The sequence below is a fragment of the Myotis myotis genome, unplaced genomic scaffold, assembly GCF_014108235.1.
Source record: "Myotis myotis isolate mMyoMyo1 unplaced genomic scaffold, mMyoMyo1.p scaffold_m19_p_1, whole genome shotgun sequence".
Classification (NCBI taxonomy): Eukaryota; Metazoa; Chordata; class Mammalia; order Chiroptera; family Vespertilionidae; genus Myotis; species Myotis myotis.
In genome coordinates this window covers 167030454-167056385 of record NW_023416313.1, presented here as the reverse complement: position 1 = coordinate 167056385, position 25932 = coordinate 167030454, and the positions used below count along the sequence as shown (strand labels likewise).

The following is a 25932-nucleotide window of genomic DNA, read 5'->3' as shown; positions in this document are numbered from 1 at the left end:
TGGACAGGAGCTTTTCGGACTTGCTCAGGCTCTTCGTTCACAGACAGAAGAGCAGCATTGTACCTGTATCTCAGCCATAATACTGTCCCTGGAAAGTCCTTTAAGACTAGAACACAAAACAACTACTGACATAAAAGGGGTATAAAACCTCATAAAATGGGATTATCGGTCAAATCCAGAATTGACTCAGGGTACCAGCAGCTCCCATCAGTGACAACATTAAATTCCCAGCAATTAGTCAGCGATTAGAGCCAGGGGTGGGCAAACTTTTTGACTCGAGGGCCACAATGGGTTCTTAAACTGGACCGGAGGGCCGGAACAAAGGCATGGATGGAGTGTTTGTGTGAACTAATATAAATTCAAAGTAAACATCATTACATAGTTTTATTCATTTCAAACGGGCCGAATCCAGCCCGCAGGCTGTAGTTTGCCCACGGCTGGATTAGACTAAAGGGGGGTGGATGTTTCTGGGCTGCTGAGGCCCCTCTGGCTCTCCATTTCTAAAAAATTCATGGACCCACTTTAGACACCAGAAGAAATGGGATGAGAAAGGGAGTGACTTCTGTAGCAGTGTAAGGCTGAGTCCTAGCCATCGTGTTTTCTTGTGGAGAACAGTCTGCACTTTTCAATCGACTGGACTTCCCATGCATGGTCTGCTGGTCAGCACTGCAGTTTTGTGGCCCTTCCTTCTACCTGTGTGTTGGCATTGCCACTCCTCCTGAACACCCCATTCAAGGTTTCAGAAACCTTGTCCCTTTGTCTTTAGTAGTAATATATCCTTGGAATTCAGTGGATTTGCTTATTTACTTATTGGTTTCAATATATATATATTTTTTATTAGACACATGGCTCCTATATCCATCATATGCAGTTCTACCTGCATACTATTATAAACATGTTCTACTGGTTACTTGTATAATTAAGGAAAAATCTTGCCTTCATTGTCAAACCTTTATTAAGTACCAAAGGACTTTCTCAGAGGGGAAATTGATAAGATGAAGAATGTGGGTAAGAATGAGGCTCTGGAGTCAGACACTGGGGTTCACTCTTTTCTCTGTCACTTAAATACTTGTGGATTTGGGGGCAAGTGACCTCACCTCTCTAAGACTTTCTCCTCATCTAGGAAATGAGCATGACTCTATAACAATATCTAGTATCTGTTTTGAGGCTTTCATTACACATCTGGCACAATATAAGAGCCTTGTATTATTACTAAAACATATAGCATGGGCCATAATCTTGTGGAGTTCATAGTATATAGGGAAATCAATTATTTAAAGATAAATAATCTTATCAAGACAAAAGTGCTATAATAGCCATGAAAAAAGGTCTAATAAAGCATAGATGAGGTAGCCATTCATTTTTTTCAGAAAGGATCATGAGGCTCAGCGAGGAAGTATGTTTGATCTCACTTGGCTGAGAAGTGAAGGGAGAAGGTGCTAGGCAGAGGAAACAGCAAGAGAAGAGGCAGAGAGCCATGAAGCAGGAGAGGATGTAGTCATAGGAATTTGAGAACCCAGCCCACACGAAGGGATGCTGGCTTCCTGAAGTTTGGGAAGGATTAACTTCTGTTTATTCCTGAGAGGCCTATTGAATAATGTAGTTAGAGTCAGGATGGACATTTATCTTTAGCCTGATGACTCATCTTTTGCATAAGATGAGCTGGCCAGGAAGGTAAGTGTGGAACATGCTATGGAAGAACTGAGGCAATGGATACTCACCCAACCTAACTGCTTGTCACACTGATCGAGTCAGTCACAATTTAATCAAACTTGGTTTTTGACTCATTGAATTCTCATTCAAGAGCACTGCATCCTAATTGTGTACATTGTCGCTCACTAAGTCAGACAAGGTATAGCAAAAAAGAAAAAAAAAAGTCTTTCTGGTCATATTTACCTTGAAATTGTTTAGTTACTAGTTCATTTGTTCACAGAACATTTTATGTGTCACGCCAGCCCTCTCAATTTGTTTGGTCAACCTAATTCTCTAGAAGGTCAAGGGTTGACTTGTCATCATAACGTATGTGCCTACTGTCTGCGATCTTGGCCCCTCAAATTCTGGCTGCCTTACTTGCTCTCTTATCCTGACAAATCACTGTCTTAGGGTATTTTTGTCCACCTTTTATAATTATCCATAATTACTCGTACAAAAGGTATGAGAGATTTCTGTACTTAATTCTTTCTATCACAACCCTATTGTTCCTTTACAGATGTTTGTGGCTCCACCCATCTACATATAAGGAAGTATAGTACCTTCACCCTTTTTCTATCCTTACTTCTTATGTAGTGTTAGACAACTAGAAAACAACTAGCCCAGCCCAGGCAAAAAATAAATGTTGTGAAAGAGTGAATAAATAAATAGATAAATGAAATTAACTCATTATGTAAAAAATAGTTGAGATAGTTTTTTTTTATTCTTCCCTTTCATTGTTAAACCACACCTTATTTTAATTTTTTAAAAAAGACAAATGAAGTACACAATAATTTGAGGCTACTCCCCTAAGGTCTATATTTAGTGAGATCCCAGGAACTGAATTTCACAAGTTTTTAGTCCATATAAAGGTATGCCAAAAACTTCATTTTTTTTTTTTTTTTTTTTTTTACTCTGAATCATTTATTTGTTTTTCATGTAAGTGCTCACCCAGGAGTGATTTTTGACAAAAATCTCCCTGTATATACTTGGCTAATCTTGACTGGCATAAACAGTTCTTGTCATGTGAATTCCTATTTGGGAACATGACATAGCTAGTTTGTTTATTTCCTGGTCTCATTTTTCAAAGTGTCTCTCTTGGAGTAAACTTAGAAATAGGAAGTCACCGTGTCATGCACTGAATTTCTGTCAGGGCCTGTTCCATCATGTTTCTAGATCTCCCAACATTTCTTCCTAGGCCTAGAATGTCTTTCTCCCTTTTGCTTGTCTGGTGAACTGCTTCAGTGCTCAAAAGTGTTAGCCCCTATATCCCAGCAACATCACATGTTTCCTCTTCTGGTTCTCCTTTCTTTCCTGGTACTCGATTAAAGTGCTTGTCATTGCTGTGAATTATTTGTGTCTTTGTTTCTCACTAGACTCTCACAAGGGCACAGGGTGTGTCTTACTCTTCTACTAACTCTGTTGTCCAAGATAGCAACTAATACTTATTAGAGCCTCAATACATTTTTAAAAAAATAAAATTCCCACACATCAAAATCTCCTTTTTAAAGTGTAAAATTCAGTGGTTTTTAGTTTATTCACAAAGCTGTACAACCATTACCACTCTATAATCCCATAATATTTTCATCACCCCCAAAAGAAACTCCACACCCAATAGCATTCACTTCCCATTTTTACCCTCCCTCCAGTCCCTGGAAACCACTAATCTGTTTTCTATCTTTATGGGTTTGCCTCTTCTGGATATTTCAAATAAATGGAATCATATAATAATATGTGGCTAGTTGTGTCTGGATTCTTTCACTTATCAAAAAGTTCCAGGTCCATCCATGCTGTTGCAAATGGTAAGAAATCTTTGTTTTTTTACAGGACCTGGAGAGCATTATGCTAAGCGAAATAAGTCAGTCGGAGAAAGATAAATATTGCATGACCTCACTCATTTGTGGAATATAATGAACAACATAAACTAATGAACAAAAGTAGATCCAGAGACACAGAAGCATTGAACAGTCCCACAAACCTCAGAGGGAAGGCAGTGGAGGGTGGGAGTGGGGGATGGGTAAGTGATCAACCAAAGGACTTGTATGCATGCACATAAGCATAACCAATGGACACAGACACTAGAGGGGTAAGGGCATGTGCTGGGGTGGGTGGGGGGTTGTGGGAGCAGCTGGGGAGAGGTCAATGGTTGAAATAGAAGACAAAGGTAATATTTTAACAATAAAGAATTTAAAGGGGAAAAAATGCTCCCCAGATTGCTGTAAGCTTTTGATTCATTTCCAGAGTTCTAAAAAAGTTTACAGCAATCTGGGGAGCATTTTTATTTTTTCAAGAAAAATGATCCTTATAAGAAAAGCAAACTTTGTGGATATTTAATTTGCCCTCTCCTCACCCCTCCCCCTCCACTGCTCCAGCTCTGTGATAGCTTAAAGCCCAACAGTTTCAATTATGGTGCAAACCATCAGCCTGGTAGCCCCTGGAGGGAACAGGATGGACCTGGAGCTCCTAGGAAGCCACCTTCCCAGAGAAGTGTCACCATTTGACCTTTTTGGTGGTTCTATGAACGACTCCACTTCAAGGTTGTCTTTATTTGACCTGATGCAGAGTTTTCCCAGTGAAAACAGCCTTTTCCTGCAGGCATTTGACAAAAATATCATAGATAATTATGGCTGCTTGAGGCAATAGATAGCATTTGGAACAAACAACCTATTTACAAATCACTTATAAGGGTTTAGCATACACAGTATATAAAGGACTCTCCCAACAATAAAAAGACAATCAAATTTAAAATTGGATAAATGATTGGATAAACATTTATTCAAAGAAGATATACGAGTGGCCAATAAGCACTTGAAAAGATGCTTAACATCATTATTTGTTAGGTAAAGGAAATCAAAGCCACAGTGAGGGGAGTATGGCAAAATGGGTGAAGGGCGTCAAAAGGTACAAACTTTCAGTTATAAATTAAATAAGTCATGGGTATGGAATGTCCTCTATGGTGTCTATAGTTAATAATACTGTATTGCATATTTGAAAGTTGCTAAAAGAGTAAATCTTAAAAGTCTTCACCCTAAGAAATTTTGTAATTATGTATGGTGATGGCTGTTAACTAGAAGCATTGTGGTGATCATTTCACAATGTATACAAATATGGAGTCATCGTGCTGTGCATCTCAAACTAGTAACTGGTATATGTCAATTTTACCTCAATAAAAAAGAAGCAATGAGACCGTATTCACATCCACTAGGATAGCTATAATCAATAAGGCAGACAATAAACAAATGTAGAGAGGATTTTGATAAATTGGAGCTCTCATATGAAGTATAGTAACCTCCATCTTGGGTAAAAACTGCTGTTTAAAATTTTAACCCTGCTATTCTGGCTTCTGTAAAAATTTGCTTGCTTCATAGGGAAAATAAGACTACTCCCCATTCCAGAGAGGCCATAATATATGCCCCAGACAGAGTTGTCAGTGCCGGGGCCAGGCCAGGCCTTGAGATATGGTCTCACGGCCCTGTCCCAGCAAACAGGACTTTTTCTCAGAAGGTCTGGAAGTCTCATTCTAAATTTGGAAAACAAGGAGCTGAAAAACATACAAATTGAAAAGACTTCCACCATAACGGCCCCCAGAATTTGAGAATCAACAGTTCCTCTGGGCCCGCTAGCGCTAACGAAAGTGAATAGGACTCCAAATAAATTTGGCTTATTGATTAAGGCGTTTTCTGATTTACAATATAACACATACACTGCAGGTAGGAATGTAAAATGGTGCAAAAACTTCGGCAAACCTTTTGTCAGTTTCCAGATCTTGGCTGTTGTAAATAACACTGCTATGAACATAGGGTTACATATATTCTTTCGAATTGGTGTTTTAGGATTCTTAGAATATATTCCCAGATGTGGGATCACTGGATCAAAAGGTAGTTAAACTTTTTATTTTTTGAGGTAACGCCATACTGTTTTCCATAGTGGCTGCACCAGTGCACCAGGTTTCCCTTTTCTGCACATCATTGCGGGCATTTGTTTGTTGATTTTATTTATTTATCTGCTACAACCTGAAGACTCTGGGTTAATTAAACCCTGCAACTGACTGCTGTAGCAGGAAGTGAGATGGGAGAGAAGTAGTTCTCAGTATTGTGGTGCTTCATATTGGCGGTCCAGATTTTTTTTTGCTTAAATATGGAGGTCACCACCTGTTGCATTTCCTGTCGTATAATTATTTCCTGTCTTTTTCTAGGTCTTTCAACCATGATCTTTGATCTTGTGTTTGGAATTATATACTTTTGTTCTTATGTTTTTGCCTGACTGGGGCAGCTATCTTGCCTTGAAAAGGCTCTGTGAACCCCTTGTCTAAATTTTTTTTATGCACTCGGTTTTTTCCAGTGCAAATATCTTAATAAATTTTGAACTCAAATCATAACCTTTAGTGTTCTTGATCCTTCTTGACCATCAGTCTTCGGGTATATTTATCTGATCTCTTGCCCTACTACTATTCTGTATCTTCGCTTAGTAGATGATGCTAAACCTCATTCCTCCTTTGCCATCCTGCAATGACACTTCCTTAGCAAGATATAAAAATCTCTAAATACTTAAGTCCTGTGATGTGACCCATGAAAGATTATGTAACTAGCCTTTTGGAGACATACTAACTCTTCCTGACCCCTAGAACCCAACACACTCCAGGAATATGTTTTAAATAGGTTGTTTATAAAGCAAACATTTGTATATCAGGTTATTCTAATTCTGGAGATAGATTCCCATAATGAAAGAATGATCCTTGTCTTAAAAGATAAACCATAGTACATTAAAATTTTGAAGTGTTTATTTGAGCAAATGTTTATTTGAATTGGGCAGAGACAAACCAAAAATGGTTGTGAGCTCTGTAGTGGCAGAAGGTAAGGGAAGGGCTTTGTAGAGCAGATGCAGAAGCAAGCAAGAAAGTTACAAGATTGGCTATAGTTTAAGTTACTGCCTTATTTGGGAAAGTGTAGTTGGCTGTGATGCGTTGTTAAGTTTTGATTTCTTAACCTTAAGGCATTTATAGGAATTGATTCTGGCTTAGGTTTCAGTTTGCTCCCTTAGGCTGCCAACACATTGGAACCATCTTGTTCAATAGGATTTTTGTTTACTTATTTTATCACTTACATACATTTAAAATTATTATTAAAATTTCCTACTTTGGGTCCCTTGAAAATGCTTTTGTTCTTGTTATTTTATTGTGTCAACTCAGACTGTGCCGTTTATTCTTCTTTTTTTCCTCCCCAAACTTCTAGCTCCTGTGTCCAACCAAAAAGAGGTTAATGGGGGTGGGGAGAGGGGGAAGGAGACATATGTAACATTTTTACAATAAAGAATTTTTAAAAAATAAAAAAATGTACTCAATCTAGTTAAATAAATAAAATTATTACTTTGGAGTTTTTCTTTTAATTGACTGATTGCTTTGCTTTTTGATATCTATGAGAGCACCAAGTAAACACAGTCAATTGCATTTAATTCACCTATGCAATCCAGAGCCTAATGGACTACTATCTAATTATCTTCATTGTCACAATAAGAGTTCACCCAGATTATCTGCCTATTTCTTTATAAGATACTTTTTTCTTACCTTATAATCTCTTCATTTTTGCTTTATGGGATTTAATTTTGAAATAGCTAGATAGGCATTATTGTTTTCAGTTTTGTACCCCACTCCAAATTTTGGGAGAGAGGATGGCTATCTATATGGAGATGCTTTTTTATCAGATTTGACTCAAGGTTTCATTACTTAATGTCTAGCATATAAAAATACTGCTACCTTGTTGCTGCAGAAACCATTCTTGTTTTCCTTTTAAAAGTCATCACCTGGATTCACTGCAAGTACTTTAAAGGAGATACTGAGACCCTAGTTCTGTTTCTCTAAGGATTTATTTTTATTCCAGTCAGAGATGAGACCAGGAGACCTGGACAAAAATTTATGGTACAAATTACTATCGTCAATCTTAAATTTGTATATGGTCCAAACTGTGTTAAATAACTGGTGTAACCAGGATTGGTTTGTGGTGAAGGTCTTCATGCTGTTCATAAATGAATAATTCCCTCTTTCCTTTTTCTCTCCTCCTCCTTTCTCTTCTCCTGCTCCTTTTCCTCCTCCTTTTGTTAAAAAATATTTTTATTAATTTCAGAGAGGAAGAGCGTGGGAGAGAGAGAAATATCAATGATGAGAGAGAATCATTGATTGGCTGCCTCCTGCACGCCCTTCACTGGGGATTGAGCCCACAATCCTGTCATGTGCCCTGACTGGGAATTGAACCGTGACCTCCTGGTTCATAGGTCGACACTTAACCACTGAGATACACCTGAGATACAGCTGGGCCTCCTCCCTCTTTTAATGCTATATAATCAGGCCCAGTACTTTGGAGGATAAATAAGCCATATTTTCCAGATAATGATAGCGAGGCACGGAAAACTGGGATCAATCTCATTCTTACCAGGATAAATTCAGCAGGACAGAAAGCAGCAGATGAGACAAGCATGTCTATGTGCTCTTCAAAGTTCTCACACAATTACAATTTAGGATTTGCTACAGTTCATGCTATTGGTGGGAATTCACATTTTAGCCTTCATCCAAATAAATAAACTGTGGGTGGTGGGCGAAAAAGTGACTTTTGAAAAATCAATACATTCTACACACTGTGGTTCTTATTTGTTAAGTATTGCTAGCCAAATTAAGTAAATGTCAAGTCTCTCTCAGGACTCTAGTGATAAAAATAAAATTATTTTGAAGCCCCAGGTGCTACCACAAATATTGAAACCTGTTCAGCTTGGATGCTAGCAATTGCAACATGGAACATGGAAACTCCCAGCAAAGTCCTTTTCTAAGATCCGTGGTATAAATTAGAACATGATGAAGTGATAGTAGAATCATTGTCTCTTGTCTTTGAACTTTATGCCTTATAAAGTCAGACCTAACTGCTGGGTAGAACCTCCCTGAGATCTGAGATTTGGATTAATATTTTTTTTAATAGAATGAAGAAAAGATGCCAATAATTAGCTTTCAATTTTTGTGATGATATCAACAATATATTTAGAGGCCAGCAATAAAACCTACCAGATTTTAGACCTATTATCTAAAGAACATAAAAAATCCCGATAGTCTCTTACATGTTCAAGTAGAAAAATATTATGAGTCTGTCATTTAATTTGATCAGTACCTTTGAAATTTTTCAAATGGTGCCAAGAAATTTAAACAAAATAAGATACTCACCAGAAGAAACTTCCTACACAGATTATTAAATCTGTACACTTCTGTCTAGTGTTTTTTTTTTTGGAAATGAATTGAACAAGAAGAACTCAATAATGTTAGGTATTATCTAAGACAGCGTTGCTGGTTTACTTTTAACCTTCACCCAGAGCCACAGTTTTGATAGAAGACATGATTATTTAATCATGATCCTATGTTTTTAATTAGACTCTTGCCAAATATGCACCACAACTTTCTTTTCAGCTATTCTGGCAAGGGCATAGAAGCATAAATCAACACATGACACTATTTGGTTCTCTTGGCTTAAGGACTTCACACAACTCACTTTGATATTGCTTATAAGCTAAAGATGGCAACTATTATTTCCACAGTTTTAATGTCTTATTGAGCCATTACATGGCTCTTATCCTAGTCATGAGAATGGAGGTTTCTTCTTCTGATATGGAAACTAATCTTTAGACAAAAGTCACATCTAAATACTTGGTGTATATCCATGTTGCTTGTAGTCTCAAGATGCCAACTAATCATGTATCTCCTCTCAAGTTGTTTCCATCATCCTTGAGAGTTGATTATTTCTGTAGAACACAACCTTCTTTGCATAGAGTCAAAGTCCTTGATGAAATTCTTTGAACAGCACTGATTAACACCAGCCTGAGACGCCCTACTTGTCCTGAGTCCTTCTGCATGTAGAACCCAGCTTTGTCGTTTTTCTCTCTCATGTAAACATAACCTCAGGCCTGGACTTGATTTATAGCCTGCAGATAAAATAAATAAATAAATAATCATAAGGGGAGCTCTAGAGACAAACTGGCCTTACGTTCCCCTTAGAGTAGTCAGGATATTTTCCTATGAGTCACCAGCAGGGGCAGGCTCAACTCAGGGGACCAGTGATAGCACTATACTCTCTGGATCATGGACACTGATTATCCAACTAGGGAAACTTCAGCCACCGAGAGCGGGTTGTGCAGGGATCCTACTGCTGCTCCTGTCCCAGCCCTCCCACATAGTCCGCAGTGCTCCATGAAACAACTACCCAACCCATCATCATTCAGAAATAGTCACAGTTTGAATCAATTCAAGCTTGGAAATGATTCCTGAGTCATTTGGATCTGGATAAAGAACTCATTAAATGAAAATCCAAACTGGTTCAAATATTGGACCAATTAGAGTCTGATACAAACTACATACTGACATGGTTTTAGATTTTAATCCCTTCAGATACTGAGCAGACTCAACTCAATAAAAACATAAGCATTATCCAAGTATTTGGAGAATAATAAGAAGTGTCTCTTACCCATCTCCCCTGTTCCTCTCCCATTCCTATCTCTCATAGGTGTTCAACATGGTTGTGTTGTCTGAAAGACACTCTGGATCTGGTTTTTTGGCTCATGTGGGTCAAGATACCAGCCACACGCTACCACTAACAAGGCATAAGGAGCTTCATCATTCATTAGCTTTTACAAGAATCTCTTACTAAAGGCACTGGATTGAAATTTGTCTTTCCTTGGATGCTTGTTTGTGTATTCTCAAAAGCTGACAGAATTACAAGGCCTAAAGAACTATAGGGGTAAAGAAAAGCCAGGGTCGCCCTAACCAGTTTGGCTCAGTGGATAGAGCGTCGGCCTACCGACTGAAGGGTCCCAGGTTCGGTTCGGGTGAAGGGCATGTACCTTGGTTGTGGGCACATCCCCAGTAGTGGGTGTGCAGGAGGCAGCTGATCAATGTTTCTCTCTCATCAATGTTTCTAACTCTCTATCTCTCTCCCTTCCTCTTTGTAAAAAAATCAATAAAATATATACAGTGGGGCCTTGACTTACGAGTGTCCCGACTAAAGAGTTTCTCGAGATACGAGCTGTCTCTCAGCTGATTTTTTGCTTTGAGTTGCGAGCTAAAATTCGGGTTACGAGCCAGCTTCAGATACCCCACCGCTAGTTGGTGCAGTGAATGTCACAACATCAGCCCAGCATCAGGTGTCTCACTCGTTTACTTCTTGATTTGACATACGAGTAATTTGAGTTACGAGCTCCTTCACGGAACAAATTAAACTCGTAAGTCAAGGCCCCACTGTATTTACAAAAAAAGAAAAGAAAAGAAAAGCCAGGGTCTCAGTCACTAGAAACCATAGCACTTCAAGAAACCCTGCACTCCTTTGAGTATAGGCCAGGGAGAGAGAAAGATTGCCCCATTTACCTCATATTTAGAAGGTCTCTCTTATTTGAGTCTGATTTTCCTGCTCTGTTCCATTCTCAGCTTAGAAGACTGGTGAGAATTTAAAAAAATAAAAATAAAAATAAGAAGACAAGTGAGGTAGACCAGGCTATCCTTCCAAGTGAAAAGTGTTTGTAAGGAAAAGCCATTCAGATGGCTGACCTTGGGGAAAATGTGAGGTAGATGAAGGGTGCCTAAGAGTGGTGGTTCTTAAACTTGGTTGGCCTCAGGCTCACTGAACCATAGTACCTTTGGATGGAGCCCTAGCATTTGTATTTTTTTTTTAATATCATTAAACTTTAAGACCTACTCATACTGTGCAGAGAACACGCACCCATCTACAGGACTGACTCTCATCTTCCAAATAGACAAGGTGGACCCCAATCAATCAGTCAGAATTGGCTCACTCTAGCCACATAGAAAACACAGAGATAACTGTGCTGTTGCTCTTACTTAGCTCCAGACAGCACTGGGAGAGAATCTCATATGCTAAGACTGCCTAGTGACGCTTTGGCCAGAGCTATGGCATATCCAGCTGGGATGGTGCCTCTACTGGGACAGGCTTATCTTTCTTGTTTTGCTTGCTAGCTGCCCCTCACTACTCCAAAGCCATTAAAGTCCCACTGGTTTGTGCAGGTTTCAAGCCTCAGTTACCCACACACAAAAGGTTATGCAAACAACCTTCATTTGGCCACTATGTAAGGACCTAGGGGACCCAATAATTTATTTAAATGAAAATAAAATGGAGTGTTCCTTGGAATCCCCTTGTTTTTTTTTTTTTTAAATATAATTGAAAAAGCAGCTGCATAATCTATGTAAAGTGGTAGGTAAAGCACAGATCCTGTGTTGAGGGATCTTCAATCTTCATTGCTTCCAGGGATACATCTCTTCCAATATAGAGCAGGAAGTCCAGTACTGTTCCCTCTTGACTTACCCTTTCAATTAAGCCTTCCAAGGTTCTTAGTGCTAGCAGAGTTGCTGGTTTCCCAGAAATTGGATTGAGTCCAGGGCTGAGCTCACTATGACTGCAGGAAATTCAACTCATGCTAAATGATTTGTGGTGTCTGCCCAGCCTGAGCTAGATGCAAGCCAGAGACTCAAGAAGCCAAAGGTTCCATGTCCTTCCACTGTCCTCTGGAGTCATATCCTTTCTGCCTTGCAGTTTCACTTGATGTTTCCCAGAGATAGCTCACATAATCCAAACTCTTCAGCTAGGCTTCAAGACAAGACTGAGCTGGAGAAGGCTAGGTCAAACCTGGTATTCTTTTTCCTCACCTATACCTTTCTCACTGTTTCTTCACACTTCTTAATATCTAGTTGCATTTATTTTACTTTCCGTTTATGATTTATTTTCTAGGAAAAGCCAGTGTGGGAACTTCTGAACTCTGGAGATTGATTGCCGCTGATCCCTTTAGATCTTAGTCCCTAGAATCTGGATGAGCATTAGAAATATTTTGTGATTCCTAGGCCCCATCCCATGCTGCTAAATGGGAATCTCTGTGGTGGAGCCAGGTAACAGGGTCATCTTCAGTGTCTTTGGTGATTACATAGCACTCCTAGTATTCTAATCCCACCAGACTAGATTCATCTCTCTGCTGTTCCAGACAGAATTGAGTCTTCTGACTTATAACCCTTGATTTGCCACTAAATTTCCTTCATGACCTTGCCTAAGTCAGTTAATTCTCATGGACTTGAAGTTCCTTATCTACAAGGAGGTGTGAGTGGGACGGAGAGCTAGATTATATCAGTGATTATCAAATCTAACTCCACATGTTCACTTTTGGAGCTTTTGGATACAATGATTCAGGTTTCTTTTTTGCATCCTCCCCCAGCCCTCACCATCCCACAACCCTTCTGAAGCTTGGCACAGTCTGAAGCTAGGATGACAAAAGGAGATATACGCACTCTTTTAGCATACTGATATATGGGAGCCATTCTTGTAGGTGGTTAACCTTGACAAAGTGAACGGTCTTAGAGCCTTTTATAATCACCTTGAAGCTGGACTAGAGAATGAATGCTTCTTCAGAGCTTATTTTCTGTCTCCCCTCCAGTTACAGAACCTGGAGCCCTCCCAGCTCTACCAGAGGTCAATGATTCCATTTCAATGGGAGGTGAAGGGAGGGTTGGCAAACTATGTAATCTGAAAGGCCTTGGGAGAGAGGAAAAGGAAAGAAAGCTCCAAAGAAGGAGTTATCTTTGCTGATCAGAAAGGGGGTGGCATATGAAGGCCCACAAAGATAAGACCCCAAATATATTGAGGGGGACAGGAGTAGGGCTATCCAGAATAGAGTGAGAAAATCCACTTCAGGCTCTCCACTGCTTTGTGCTGTTGCATGGGTTGGAATGTCCCACTCAAATTCAAAGAGCTACAGTCTTCTGGATACTATGCAAGTGTGGTAAGATCTTAAGGTCTTTTGATGTTAGAATGTACAGCCCACCCATAAGTACTAAGGAATACAGGTGATGATTCTTGGAGATTTCTTACTTAATAGGTCTGGAGTGGAACCTAAGTATCTGTACATTTTTAAATATCTGCAGGTGATCCTGACATACAACCAATGCTCAGATTTACTTTGAGTTGATTTTTATCTTTTCTTTCAACTTGTCCAATTTCTTATTACTCTCCCTCCCACCACCCAAGTCTCTCCTGCCTTTGCGGGAAAAGATACCCCTTTCCCAAGTCAGACTCCTTCCTGCTCTAGGGCACGTGGTTTGGCAAGCAGAGCACAAGCTGTATTGAAGTCTAATTGCCCTTTGGATAGGTGCCTTGTGTAGGTCACAACTTGCACAACTGTGACCAAAGGAGGAAAAAGACTATGCTCTATAGGTGGCAGATTGGAGTTTCAGTCACAACTTCCACTTTCTAACTGTCTGAACTTAGGCAAGTGGGCCTAATCTCTGTGAACCTCAGTTTGATTCCATGTCAAAGAGGGATAAAGATGCCTACTAAAATGACCAAATCCCGTGGTAATACTAAGTTTACCAAATTGATTCTAAGGCCTCATTTGACTTATGAACAGCATTTGACCCTTGTGATTATTTTCCATCTTCCTGAACTATGTCCTCTGCTTAGCTTCTGGGCACAATTCCCTATTTATTCCTTTCTTGCCTCTGTGGCCATTATTTCCACCCTCCTTTGCTGATTTGTTTTTACTTTCCTAACTTCTAATTATTGGAGTGCTTAGGACTCAGTCCTCAGACCTCTTTTCTCACCAGTTTACCCTGATTTCCTAGGTAATCTTATTCAGTCCTATGACTTGAAATATCATTTTATGCTGATGATCATCCAAAGGATCTCCAACTGTAATCTTTCCCCAGAACTCTAAAATCCTAAATCAATATATAAGCATAACCAATGGACATAAGACACTGGGGGCTAGGGGAGGCCAGGGGATTGTCAAGGGCGGAAAAAAAAAAAGGACACATATGTAATACCCTTTGTAATATTTTAAGCAACTAAAAAAAAAATCCTAAATCAAATTGCCTACTCAACAACTCCATTTGGATTTATAATAAGCACCCAAAATTTAATATGTCTAAACCAAACTCTTCATTTTCTTCCCCAAACTTATTTTTTCCACAACCTTCCTGACCTCAGTATATAGCCTCTTTACTTGTCTAGTTTTATAGGCTTAGAGTTTCTTTATCTCACTCCACACTTCCAATCCATTAGCAAATCTATTGGCTCTACCTTAAACTATATATAGTACCTGGTCTCCACTGCTATGATCCCGGTCTCCTCCTCCATCATCTCTCTCTTCAGCTATTGCAATAGAGGAGTAAGTGATCTCCTCCATCCATGGTTTATATTCTCCATAGCATCCACAGAGAAGAGCCAAAATCCTCCCACAACGTCCCTTCTCACCTAGAATGAGGGTTAACATGACATGCTTCACTTCTATTATCTCTCTGACCTCATAAGTCATTTAGCAACTTGTTCACTCCTCCCCAGACATACCAGCCTCCATGTTGGACCTCAAACATGCCACATGTTCCTGCCGTAGGGCCTTTGCACTGCCTACCCCTTCTTAAGGAACACTTCCTTTCTACATCTCTATAGCTCATCAGCGTACTTCATTCCATTCTATGCTCAAAAGTCACCTTATCATAAAGTACTTCCGTAATTTAAAACAGGACATTATACCAACTCCCACAACTCTTTGTATCCTTATCTAGTTTCATTTTTTTCTTCATAGAATATATCACCACTCGCCATATATGTAATTTGCTAATTTGTTTGTTGTCTGACTCACCTCACTTGGAATTAAACATGTAAGAGTATCTATATTCCCAACATTTAGAACAGTGCCTGGAATATAATATAGGGCCAATAAATATTTGTTAAATGAATGAATACATAAAAGGATGTCAATGATAGAACAAATGAAATAATATATAGGAAGGGTTTAGTACATGCCTGACACTTATTAGTATTCAGTAACTCTCCACTTCTAGTTTTCATCTCTCCCCCGAAATATTTATCGACTTTCCTCTCTAAGCCACTCAGGCCACTAGATGATGATGACAGGAAATGGCTCCGCTACAAGCTCACATTCTAGTTGCTATATGCTAATGGAGAGACACCACTAGAAATAACCACCAGACAATGCATTAAGAACTGCAAAAGAAACATTGCACTATGAAAGCATAGAAAATAGATCAGTTAAGGAAGGCTTCAAATGAGCAGTAGCATTTAAGCTGAGCCTTGAAGGATAAATAGGTACGTTTGTGCAACAAGGGGGAAGGATATTACTTTCAGAGAGATCTTGGGTGATGGACACAGAGATTTGAACCTACCCAGCCAAGAGCACACAACTTCTCAGCTCCGAAGAAGAAGAAGAAGAAGAAGAAGAAGAAGAAGAAGAAGAAGAAGAAGAAGAAGAAGAAGAAGAAGAAGAAGAAGAAGAAGAAGACAAAACACAAAAACCCCCAGCAAAGTGAAATGCAGAGAACGTGTAGGAATTAAAGCATAATTTTATGTATGCTGTCTCCTCACCTTGGTATAGACCACTATATTTTTCTGAGTTGTCATACCTTTTATGTTTCTTTTGGCTCTACAACTTATCAGTAGGCCATGATTCCTTTATGATAGCACCGAAAAAGCTAGGGCTGAAATTAAATAAATCATCTGTCCAAGGCCACACAGAGCATTAATGGAGGATTTAGACTTAAAACCCAAGACTCCTGGCTGGTTGATAATTTCTGCAATATGAAGTGAAAGGCAAATGATTGTCTTCTCCAACTAGTTAAAAATACCTCCAAAATGGCATTCTGGGTCTAAGCCTTTCATGTTGCTTTTTCCTGAACTGGCAATATCCAGCTGTCATTTATTGAGAGCCTATATGTTATTCCACCAGGTTTCACAACAACCCTCTAGTAGTTGTTGTTATCATTATTATTTTGTAAATGAGGAAATTATCACTTTAGTAGATTTTAAGTATCTAATTTGTCCAATAATACTTAATTAAAAAGAGGCAGCACCAGATTTTAGTAATCTTGTTTGTTTGATGCATTGTCCATTATTTTCAACTCTGCTTACATTTCTGAGATGAAATCTAACCAAATGTGCAAGTCAGTCTTCTATTTGTGCTTCCTCTGGGTTATCTATATGGCAAGATATGGCATTCTTGGCCTTGTACATGTTCTGCAGAATTGTTTATTCACTGGAAATTTCATCTTTCATTGTAACTTTATATTTATACATTTCTCTCCAAATTATACAACAGGTACTCATGTACTATTTTTCTGCTTTTGCTGTCGTATAAGTGCGGTTATCTGAATCACTCTCATGTATCCAATTATAACACTGCTAAATAGGAAAAAATGACCACCAATGGTAAAGTTAGCCTAGTCAATATGGTTAGTCTTTGTAAAATCATAAACAAAATCAGGAAGAAAAGATTTTCAAGCATTTTGCTGACAGCTCTGGTATATAACCCAATAATCACAAGGAGAATATAAAATATTTTCTTAACCTACACAAATCCTTTCTTAGAAAAGAAAAATAGTAAAATCCTATTAGCCATAGATTTGCCTCCAAACAGGTCCCTCTCATGAAGCCTAAATATGTCTTTATTCTTTAAGATGTCTTTTTATTCTTAAATTTGGAGATGAAGATGTTGTGGTGACTTGTTTTTGTCCTGCCTTTAAAGACACTATTGGTCAATAGATTTGTTGATGGTAACCATAGAAAGCAACCAGATGCATTGTCCTGTCAAGGAGATATATGAATAGATGCAGAGTTCTTATCTATTGATCCCTTGCCATGAGAGATGAGAAAATTAGCATACTCCCATTTTGTTTCAATTCACCTACTTTTTAGTTCTGACTTTTGTTAGTTATATGACTTTTCCAATTTAAATATTTATCACAGTTATGTTTTCTGCAATCATATTTTCATAATTTTTTGGTCCTAATTTTAAATCTGATTACTATGTACCATAGTTGGTTTTTATAACTGCAGTTCTTTATTCCCAAGTTTTAAATTTTTGACTCATATCTTCATTAATCTGATTTCATTTTCAAGAAGATTTTCTTTTTATTAAGAACAAATTATGGGTGCTATATAGTCTAGAATTTTCATGCTCGAGAATGCCAGTTGCCTTTACATTTGAAAAGCAACTTATCTGAGTATATAATTCTTTGGTCACTTCCCTTCAATTTTATAGGGAATGTTCCATTATTTTCTGATATCCAGAGTTGCTGTGGACAACTGAGGAAAACCCAACTTCCCCCTTTAATGTTATACTTCTTTTTTTCTGCTTGAATGTCTGCATTACTTCTTTATTCTTAAAGTTCAGTAACTTCACCAGGATGTGTCACAGTAATCTTTTGTATTCATTTTTCAAAGTATTTTATATATATATAATTTTTCTGTCTACAGATTTAAATCTTAATTTCAGAAAAGTTCCTTCTGGTAGGTTTCTCAATGTTTTGTTGTTTCTTTTTTTAAAAAATGTTCCTCATGTACATGAAATATACTGAATATTTTACATATATATTGTTTTCTCCATAAACTATAAATACCTTTGTTGGTTTTCACTTTCTCTGCATATTTTTCTATAGGTTGTCTTATGTTCTAAACTTAATTTTAAAGTATACTTATTATATTTTTTATTATTTCATCATGATTTTCCTCTATGTAATATTTCTCTTTTCTCTTCCAACTTTATCAATTTGTTTATTATCCTCTGTTGCTTTATAATCTCTTCTTATTAGCTCTTGTTAAGCATTTTTAAGTTTTCAAATTTCTTTGAAATTATAACTATTTATTTGAGTTAATATTTTTCTTTAGTTAATTCTTTCTTTCTTTTTTTCTCTATCTTCTCTCTACTCGTTCTCCACCCCCCTTTTCGACCCCAACAGCAAACACCTCTTGCTCTTTTCTCCTTTCTCTCTGCTCTGTGTTTCATGTTGATCCTTTTCTGATGATTACATATCTGTGGTTAGAGCCAAGTATTTTTTTTTAATTTTTAATTAAAGTGTAGTTGGCGTACAACTAACTATATAGGGTGTGGCAAAAGTAGGTTTACAGTTATTCCTATGGGAAATAATGCAATAATAAATAAATAATAATACAATGAACTCTATGTTTCACATACTCACAACTGTCAACCTACTTTTGTCACACCCTGTAAGAGTTTCAGGTGTACAACATAGTGAATTGACATTTCTATACCTCACAATTCTTAAAGAACTGAATGGAAAGAAATGGAAAATGAACTCGGGAAACCCATAGCTTCAGATCAGTTGGTTTTACTGGAACTCCTCTCCACACCTCATTTTCCCTTTTCTCTTGAGGCCCATTTCACCTCAGTTTTAGCCATAAAGAGGTTGAAATGAATCATGGGAAATCATCCCTTTCCTTCTATGTTCTTCCGTCCTCCTAATCTCCACACCCAGGAGGAGAGACTATAGAAAAAATTAAAAGGTCTGCGTGACTTTGCCTTCAGCTCTGCCTCCCTACTTTATTTTTGTGCCAAGCAGGATCTCTATGGGAAAAGTCACCCACTCCTTGTGGAGCTGCCTCATGCCTGTGGGTTTGATTGCTCTAATGGAAGGACCATTGAACAGACCCTTTGGAACTCTGATACTCACTTGCAGGGAAAGCTGTATCTTGCTAGAAGTCTGAGGACAAATCTGTGTAGAAGTCTGAAGACAAAGATGTTGGATGTTACTGTCTTTCCACATTGCAGCTTGAGTTGTAAGCTGGATTTGCCACTCTTTTTCTTCCAAAGGATTGACAGACTGGATCAGTTTGGATTTTCAGACTTGAATATGTGGAGGCATTAAACAAAATGAATGAAGTACGCTTGTCACATTAAGGAAAATAACTGACAATTATCCTATCTAATAAAAGAGAAACATGGTAATTAGCCATATGTCCGCTACCCTTCCCATTGGCTAATCAGGGCAATATGCAAATTAACTGCCAGCCAAGATGGCGGCCGGCAGCCAGGCAGCTTGAAGCGAACAGGAGGCTGCCTTGCTTCAGTGACGGAGGACTCCAATGTTCCCCGCCTGCCGCTGCCAGCCTCTGAGCTTGCAGTTTGAAACATTGTTACAAATATAGAAGCTAAACAAAACCCCAGAAACCTGCTTTCAGCCAGCCGGGATCTCAGAGCTGGAGTTGAAGCAGTGTTTCGATTATAGAACCCAAACAAACCAGATACCTGCTTTCAGCAGCGGAGGCCTAAGAGCTGGAACCAAGCCTCAGAGCTAAAGCTGGCCCAGAATAAAAAAAGAAAGAAAAAAAGGAGAAGTTGGGAGCTTCAGTCACCCACCAGCCTGAAAACAGCCCTCAGCCCCTCACCCAGACTGGCAAGGCACCCCAGTGGGGACCTCCACCCTGAAGGGTGTGTGACCAGCTGCAAACAGCCATCATCCCCTCATCCAGGCTGGCCAGGCACCCCAGTGGGGACCCCCACCCTGATCCAGGACACCCTTCAGGGCAAACCAGCCAGCCCTCACCCATGCACCAGGCCTCTATCCTATATAGTAAAAGGGTAATATGCCTCTCAGCACCGGGATCAGCAGAGCCGCGAGGCCTCCCGGCACCGGGATCAGCGTGACAGGGGGAAGCGCCCAAACCCCCTGATCAGCCCTGCTCTGTGCCCAATATGGGGGAGCTCCCCAAGCCCCTGATTGCCCTGCGGCTCTGTGTGTGACAGGGTGCAGCGCCCCAACCCCCTGATCGGCCCTGCTCTGTGTGTGACAGGGTGAGGGGCCCCAATCCCCGCCCCCCACGGGCCCTGCTCTGTGTGTGATGGGGTAGAGCCATAACCTCCCCATCGGCCCTGCCCTGAGTGTGACAGTGGCGGCACCCCAACCCCCTGATTGGCCCTGCTCTGTGTGTGACAGGGGGTGGTGCCATAACCTCCCCATCGACCCTGCTTTGAGTGTGACAGAGGGTGGTGCCCCAACCCCCCAATCGGCCCTGATATGAGCCCGACCAGGGGCTGCACCTAGGGATTGGGCCTGCCCTCTGCCACCTGAGAGCAAGCCTAAGCCAGCAGGTCGTTATCTCCTGAGGGGTCCCAGACTGCGAGAGGGCATAGGCCGGGCTGACGGACCCCCCCTTCCCCCCAAATTTTTGTGCACTGGGCCTCTAGTTGTCAACAATAAAATCCAAGCTTTCAAGTGAAAATTAGAACTTTTGAAATCTTGTATCTACCACTGTGAAGTTGACAGCTTCTCAATGCATAAATATTTTTCTGATTAGATTGATCATGATTTTTAAAAACGTGATCTTTTTATATTGCATAATAAATGATTTCAACAGTTGTAAGATTGGCATGTCTGAATAAATCAATATTTTCCAAACTCATGAATGGGGGAAATCTCCATTAAAAGTGCCAGGTAAATCAATGGATTTTAATGTAACAGAGTGTTAATTGATTCACTGTTATAGTTACACAGTACCTTTAAGAAACTACTACCTAATGAGTTTTTGGTGTAATATCAAAGAAATTCATGCATGGAGGGGGGGTTCCTCAGCCCAGCCTGTACCCTCTCCAATCTGGAACCCCTTGGGGGATGTCCAACTGCCAGCAGTTGGACATCCCCCTCGCAATCCAGGACTGCTGGCTCCTAACCACTCGTCTGCCTGCCTGATTGCCCCTAACCCCTCTGCCTGCCAGCCTGATCGCCCCTACCTTGCCCCCCTGCTGGCCTGATTGCCCCTACCTTGCCCCCATGCCGGCCTGATCACCCCTAACTGCTTCTTCAAAGCCCTCAGGCTGGCCTCCCTCTGTGGGAGGCGACCTGGGAGATCAGGGGAAGGCATCACCCCCATTACCCCGCTGCTGCTGCCACTGCTGGCCTGAGCCTCAACCCTTCGCAGCCGCCCATGGCTGCCTGACCCTCAGCCCTCACAGCTGCTGGTGCTTTGTCTGGAAGGACTTCCAGAAGACTTCCACTCTAATTAGCATATTACCCTTTTATTAGTATAGATTTAGGGACCATTACAACCACACAGAACTTAAAGAAAACACATGGTCCTGGCCGGTTTGGCTTAATGGAGAGAGCATCGGCCTGTGGACTGAAGGGTCCCAGGTTTGATTCTGGTCAGGAACACATGCCTGGGTTGCTTGATCCCCAGTAGGGGGTCTGAGGGAGGCAGCTGGTCATGATTCCAATCACTGATGTTTCTATCTCTCTCTTCCTCTCCTTTTCTCTCTGAAATCAATAAAAAAAAATATTTTAAAAAAAGAAACATGATCTTAACTTTGGGCTTTGTCGTTTTAAAATATCCTTTTTGCAGTATTTTAACTTCCCTCAACCTTCCTTTACCCACCCTTAAAATGCAATCTATTTTGGGGAAGATGATCAGGAAAGTGATTCTAGTGGGTAGAAGTTTTTTGGGTTTTTTTTTGGAGGGGATGGGGTTGTGAAAATATTTAAAAATTGAGCATGGTGATGGTTGTAACACTCTGAATTTACTTTAAAAAGCCAGTTCATTGTACAGTTTAGTTGGCATGTACAGTATATGAATTATATCTCAACAAAGCTGTTCTTTTATGTCTTTTTAAATAAAGACCAGTCTTATAATCAATTACAGATGTTTTCAGAGGCCCCCCAGGATTTGCTACCATGTCCCAAACCACAGCTGCAACTCCCAGTTGCCTCCAGTCCTGGTGGATCTGGATGGTGTGGTTTGCAAAGGAGAAGGTAGCAAGAGTCTTGTGGAATTTCTGCAGCCCCATTCCCACGGTCTCCTCATAGGGCACCAGGGCCATTTCCACTGTGCCTGCTCTCTGCTTCCTTTAATCTGTTGGGCAAAAGAATCCTGCATGCTCTGGCCAGAAAGTGCATTCTCTCTTAGGTGGCCCGAATGCTTTTTTTAAGGTCATTTTATGGATTCAAAAGAATAAACAGAGATGTGGGAAGCTTTTGTCGAATTCCTTTTACATGGTGCTTCCAGTCTCATGGGAAGTGAGATGTGGCTCTGAATTCATCCCAAAGGGTGTCTTTGGGCAAAAGCACCAGAACGGCACAACTCCTGCAGGATACCCTACGCACTTCGCTGTCAGGACTCAGGGGGGCTTGAGGTGAGGGAGGCAGCGGTGCCAGCACAGGACCTGGGAGAAGGGAGCGCTTTCTACACTGCCCAGGCCCACGTGGACTGCAGCTGCACCTGCCGAGGTGGGCAGGATGTTTCTGCTGTTTTGTTTTGGTCTGGCCTCCACCCCGTCAGCCACGGACCTGTGCCTGCACTGAGACTGTGAACAGTTCGATGGTCCTACGTTTTGGTGGATGGTAGACTCACTCCCAGCCTCCCGGAGACTGGCAGTTAGACATTGGCAGCTTCCAAATCGCTTGTGGGGAGAGCACGGTCCTACATCCAGAACAGACTCAGGCATCCTTGGCTAGGAGGCCTCCCTGGGCTAGGGACACCCGCGGTTTGAAGGTCGGCCATGCCCCCAGATCGTGGCAGGGGTCTCCTCTGGGGCGCAGGCTGGCCTGGGCTAGGGGCCGCTGGTGGTTTGAAGGCTGGCTATGCCCCAATCCAGGCGGGGGTCCCCTCATGGTGACCATTTGTCCTGCTCCCTCAGCTCCCTAGCCTTCTGTTCGGTCGTCCAACCAGTCGTTTCGGGTCGTTACAGCCCCTGGCTTTTTATATATTAGGATAATATCTAGAATTATCTGTAAATACTTGTAAAATAAATTTTATGCAATCTATTTGAGGCCAGATTTTTTTCAAATACTTTAACTTATACAGTATATAGCAACAGAAGGAACACGGAGAATCCAGCTGTGTTCTATTAAGCCAGACATCAAAGAGATTTGCAAAACTGTGAGACAGTGCCATACTTCTCATTACATTTTCTTGTTTTGGAAAATATAACTATCTTTATTAAAATATATAGGGTGTCCAAAAAAGTGTATACATGCACTTGGAATAATTATGAAGGCAGTGTTTATTAAAACACATTTAATTATCAGAATTGAGCTATCAGCTGTTAAAGTGTGTATATATTTGGGGGCCACCCTTTATTATTTATGTTAGTATGAATTGGGGTCATTATGGTTATTTTTAATTAAAGTAATAAATAATTATTAAAATTTTTTTTAATTCTGAGTACATTAAATATAGTAGATATAGTACACATAAACAAAAAAAATCTTTGGGGTTCTTAAGAATATAAAGGAATCCTTAGGCCAATAAGTTGGACAATCTCTGTGCTAGGTGCACAATGTAGTAAAGCAGTAAGTCCTGAAGGAATGAAAAATTAGAAGAAACATTATGGGTTGGATTTGGCTTTGTTCCAGTGTTAGACACAGCAACAGATTGATAAGATTCAGATGGGGTAAGCTGATGCAACACTGTGGGAAAAGGTGTGGTGGTAGGAGTAGTCAGGTTAGGTTTGGAGGACTGGGAGTGTCAAGCAGTGAAGTCCCCTCAGGCTTCAAATCTCTCCTGACTTACCTCTCTGACCCCTCTTCTACTATCACATTCTCTCTCTCTCTCTCTCTCTCTCTCTCTCTCTCTCTCTCTCTCTCCACAGCTTTTTAAGGACTGATGATTATATTGGGTCCATGTAGATAATCCACACTCAACTCCCCATTTTCAGGTCCTTTATCTTAATCACATATACAAAGGCTCTTTTGTCATGTAAGGTAATGTACTCACAGGTTCTGGGGATTAAAACATGGACATTTTATAGGGACCATTATTCCGTCTGCCTGTTTTAGTCTATTCAGGCTACTATAACAAAATAGCATGGATTGGGTGGTTTATAAACAACAGAAATTCATTTCTCACAGTTCTGGAGGCTGGGAGGTCCAAGATCATGGTGTCAGTATGGTCACATTCTATTTAGGAACCACTTCTAGTTCATGGCTGCTCACTGTGTTCTCACTTGGTGGAAGAAGGCAAGGAAGCTTCCTCAGGCCTCTTTTATGAGAACCTTAATCTCATTCATGAAGGATCTCCCCTTAGGTCCTAATTACCTCACAAAGGCTCCATCTCCTAATACTATCACCTGGGGGGTTAGGATTCAACACATAAATTTTGGAGGTGGGGAATGCAAACATTCAGACAATAGCAGTACCATGGGGGTATTTTTGAGCAAGAAAGTGGCATAACGACAATGATATTGAAAGGAGGAAAATCCCCCAATGATTACCCTTGTATGGAACTGATCTGGCCATGAAGCTTTGAGTGGAGCTCTTCCTAGGGACAATGTGGGCTTCAATGTCAGGAATGTGTCTGTCAAAGATGTTCGTTGTGGCCGTGTGGCTGGTGACAGCAAAAATGACCCACCAATGGAAGCAGCTGGCTTCACAGCTCAGGTGATTATCCTGAACCACCCAGGCCAGATCAGTGCTGGATATGCACCTGTGATGGATTGTCACACAGCTCACATTGCTTGCAAATTTGCTGAGCTGAAGGAGAAGATTGATTGCCGTTCTGGGAAAAAGCTGGAAGATGGCCCCAAGTTTTTGAAATCTGGTGATGCTGCCATCGTCGATATGGTTCCTGGCAAGCCCATGTGTGTTGAGAGCTTCTCTGACTACCCTCCTCTGGGCTGTTTCACTGTTTGTGACATGAGACAGACAGTTGCTGTGGGTGTCATCAGAACAGTGGACAAGAAGGCAACTGGAGCTGACAAAGTCACCAAGTCTGCCCGGGAAGCTCAGAAGGCTAAATGCATATTATTCCCAACACCTGCCACCCCAGTCTCAATCAGTGGTGGAAGAACAGTCTCAGAACTGTTTGTCTCAATTGGCCATTTAAGTTTAATAGTAAAAGACTGGTTAATGATTACAATGCATCGTAAAACCTTCAGAAGGAAAGGAGAATGTTTTGTGGACCATTTGGTTCTTTTGTGTGTGTGGCAATTTTTAAGTTATTAGTTTTTAAAATCAGTACTTTTTAATGGAAACAACATGACCAAAAATCTGTCACAGAATTTTGAGACCCATTAAAATAAGAAATTTTAATGAGGAAAAAAAAGTTTGGGGCAGAGCTCTGCCTCTGTGTTTTCAGTGCGATACAGATGATACATCCAGAAGAACATCTGCTGATACTCTGGCAGGCAAATCACTTTCCCATTTGCCGTCCTGCCCACATTTGCCATGTCGGTCACCAACAGGACAGACCATAGCTACTAGAAGCAACTTCTCTTCACTTCTTATCTTGGAAATGTTCCATGAAAAGAAAGAACACCGAATTGCCATATTAGATATTAGAAACCAACATGGTAACAGGGCAGAGAATTTTCCTCTCTTATGGCTGACCTTTCACATGAAGAACTTTGTTAAATAATTTGGTGAGGTTTCCAAACCTTGAAGTCTGAGGCAGCATTTCAATGAGTGTTGGGTCTCTACCAGTA

General features: G+C 40.4%; 1 pseudogene; it reads left to right on the top strand.

The window, feature by feature from the left end:
* Positions 1-24745: 24745 nt before the first annotated feature.
* LOC118676146 lies at positions 24746-25206 on the top strand (annotated as a pseudogene).
* Positions 25207-25932: the final 726 nt, after the last annotated feature.